Consider the following 3,021-nt stretch of genomic DNA (forward strand, 5'->3'; position numbering starts at 1 on the left):
TCTCTCTCTCTCTCTCTCTCTCTCTCTCTCTCTCTCTCTCTCTCTCTCTCCCTCTCTTTCTCTCCTGTTATTCTCATTCTTTTTCTTTCTCAACTGCTCTGTTTTTTTTTTTTTTTGAATAGAAAGCTGATGTTTGAAAACATGGCTAATTAGTTGACGTTTTTGTTTTGTTTAGTTTTCCTGCCCAACAGCAGCTGCCTAATTGCTGGTTGGAGTCAAACAAGAGCATTCATGGATGTGTGACATTGCTGTGTTTCTGGGCTCTTCTGGGCTACTGATAAGCTCACTCAGATGAAGGGAGACTTGGGAAGTGTGGGCAAACGTTTTTGCAATGAGGTCAATTTTCTTCCACAAGTCTCTTAAGGAAACATCAGCACATGAGTGACCTGGTCTGGATTTTGTCACTCTTCTCTATCAGCCTTGCCCTTCAAACCAGCCTATCAGTTTCTCCACTAGATAATTTTCTTCAACTCAGCATTTCAGCAGATAGTAGCTGAACACCTTCTTTCCTCCACTCAGAAAAGCGCCTTGTTTTTATAGAAAACATTAAGAGCTTGCTGAAGGGCTTCTGAAAGGCACACTTTCAAGTGAGTTCATTTTCTCAGGCTTTTTATAGCTTAATCTCAATTCCACAAACTTCTAGCAGCTCAGTGTGTCTCTTGGTATGCAGTCTTCGTCTTCTACCTCCTTTGTACGAGAACATACAACAATGGTTACATTTGATTGGTGAGTGTTCTTCACTATTAAAATGTGTTGTTGACCACTTAATTTAAATGCTATTGTTCTAGACAAATGTATTTCATTATCTAGTATTAAAATAGTGACTGTAGATTTACAGACAAACCTCTAGAATAGAGAATTTTAGAATAAGATTTATTTGTTTTGATTTTATGTGTATGAGTGTTGTGATTACATGTATGCCTGAGCACCAGATGTCTGTGTGGTGCCTGTAGAAGTCAGAAGAGGGTATTGGTGCTCCTAAAACTGGTTGTGAGCTCCTATGTGCTGGGAGAACCGTATCCTGTCTTCCACAAGAGTGGAAAGCACAATAAACCAACAAGTCATCTCTTCATAACTAAGAATTATTTTCAATAACAGTCTTTTTAGTTTTATAATTTACACACACTAGTTGAGCCTCTTCAACTTTGTAATCTATGTTTTAGAGTATTTATGACTTCATTAAACTAATATCATGATCTAGTTTGGAATGTTTCCTCTATAATCATATCATAGTGAATATGGCTGATCTTGTATGAGTTGGAATACTGTCATTGTTCCTTATAAATCCTGTGTCCTTTAGCACCCACTCATCCTTCTTTCAATATTTCTCAACCTTCTCAAATTGGCTAAGGTATTTTCTGTGTCTTCACATTTGCCCATTTGCCTATTCTGGAAACAAATGAAAACTTGAAACCCATGGTCTTCTGTGACTGGTTTCTTTTATTTACTTTAATGTCTTAAGAATTAGTAGAATCCGTACTTCATTTCCTTTTGTTGCAAAATAATCAGATCTATGGCCACTCCACAGTGTGTTTATGCTTTCATCCACTGATATTGTTTCTACCATTTTGGCTCATATAAATAATATTGTTATGACATTTATGTGCAAGTTTTGCTATAGACAAGGCTGTTACCAAGGCTATAAGTTTCTCTTCACAAATTCAAAGCAAGGCATTGTTGCTGAAGACCATACCTACACATCGCTTTGAATATGGGGATGCCAAGCTGGTACATACATAGAGCCTCCGCCCCTACATTCCAGTGTCTTTGGTACAGGGAAGTACTCTGCATCCAACAGAAACAAAAATGTAAACACCATGCCAGCCACACAACCTATAATCTACAATAATGTACTGCCTGCATGATATGCTACTACAATTGTGACACAAACCTTGTAGGAGTAACCAATCAATAACTGACTTAACTGAAGGCCTATTCCACAAGATGGAACCCATACCTTACACTGTCCACATGACCAAGAACCATAGACTAGGTAGTCAAGGAAGCTAGGGTAAAACCAACTACTGTTCAAAAAAAAAAAAAAAAAAGAAAGAAAAAGAAAAAGAAAAGTGAAAGATAGGAAAGAAAGGAGAGGAAAAATACAGTAAAATGTACTCCTAATGTTTCCTATACTCATAGATCAGTGTTCTGTTTATTCATGATCAGAGCAGCTTCCTCCTGCATCAAATAGTAACAAATATAGAGACCCACCACCAGACATTACATAGACTGAGAGACCTTAGAACACTAAGCCCCAATTGGGATGTGTCCATCAAATCTGTCCTGTCAGAGCTCAGGGAACCCTACAGAAAAGGAGACAGAAAGAGTGTAAGAGCCATAGGTGATGGAGGACGCCAAGAAAACAAGGCCCTCTAAATCAACATGATCAAAGCTCGCATGAACTCATAGAAGATGAAGCAACATACACAGAGCCTGCATAATTCTTCACCAGGTCTTCTGTGTATGTATTATGGCTTCCAGTTTAGAATCTGTATGGGATTCCTGAGTGTGTGAATGAGTGGGCTCTGATTCTTGTGCCTTCTCTTGAGGGGATCTTTTTCTTCTGTTGGTTTGCCCTCTTTAACTCCAATGTAGTAGTTTTTGTTTTACTTTATTATGTTGTGTGTATTTTAAAACGAATGAATAAATGAATGATCGAAAACCTAGCCACTAAGATAACTGTTCTTTATGCCTGCTGGGAGAGGGAAAATCAGTTTTCTCCAGTGAAGTGACACTGAGCGTATTAACCACTCCAGGCGTGACCTCATGTTCAGGACTAGTCAACCAATATATGATGGTGTATTAGTCAGGGTTCTCTAGAGTCACAGAATTTATGGGTAGTCTCTATATAGTAAAGGAATTTATTGATGACTTACAGTCTGTAGTCCAACTCCCAACAATGGTCAGTAACAGCTGTGAATGGAAGTCCAAAGATCTAGCAGTTGCTCAGTCCCACACAGCAAGCAGGCAAAGGAGAGGGGGAGAGAGGGAGAGAGGGAGAGAGGGAGAGAGGGGGAGGGG

General features: G+C 39.0%; 1 protein-coding gene across 1 annotated transcript in view; it reads left to right on the forward strand.

Annotated features, from left to right (window-relative positions):
• Window positions 1–3,021, forward strand: part of Arhgap6 (Rho GTPase activating protein 6) — a 498,894-nt gene that overhangs the window by 87,890 nt on the left and 407,983 nt on the right. The gene's annotated exons all lie outside the window — the stretch shown is intronic.

Source organism: Mus caroli, chromosome X, assembly GCF_900094665.2.
Source record: "Mus caroli chromosome X, CAROLI_EIJ_v1.1, whole genome shotgun sequence".
NCBI lineage: Eukaryota > Metazoa > Chordata > Mammalia > Rodentia > Muridae > Mus > Mus caroli.